A 287-nucleotide genomic window follows, 5' to 3' on the forward strand; every position below is an offset into this window, starting at 1 on the left:
ACCAGGGGGACTCACTGACACAGATGGATGTTTTGGAGGATCTAGTCAACAAGTATAAAGATAATTTAAGCGTCGCTAGTTAAGAAGAAAATTGCTGTAAATATAAAAATAAAATGTGACCTACATTGAACATCTAAATGTGTAGATACATATTTATTTCCATGTGTATTGTTACATTTGCATTTATAATGGCCTGTTTCCTCCGACCTGATGGGATTGAAGTACAAAATACTTTTTTGAGAAATGACAAATGTTTGGTTCTTGAACCAGATGCAAGTAGCTGCTGG

The sequence above is a fragment of the Cynoglossus semilaevis genome, chromosome 9, assembly GCF_000523025.1.
Source record: "Cynoglossus semilaevis isolate Cse_v1.0 chromosome 9, Cse_v1.0, whole genome shotgun sequence".
Taxonomy (NCBI): domain Eukaryota; kingdom Metazoa; phylum Chordata; class Actinopteri; order Pleuronectiformes; family Cynoglossidae; genus Cynoglossus; species Cynoglossus semilaevis.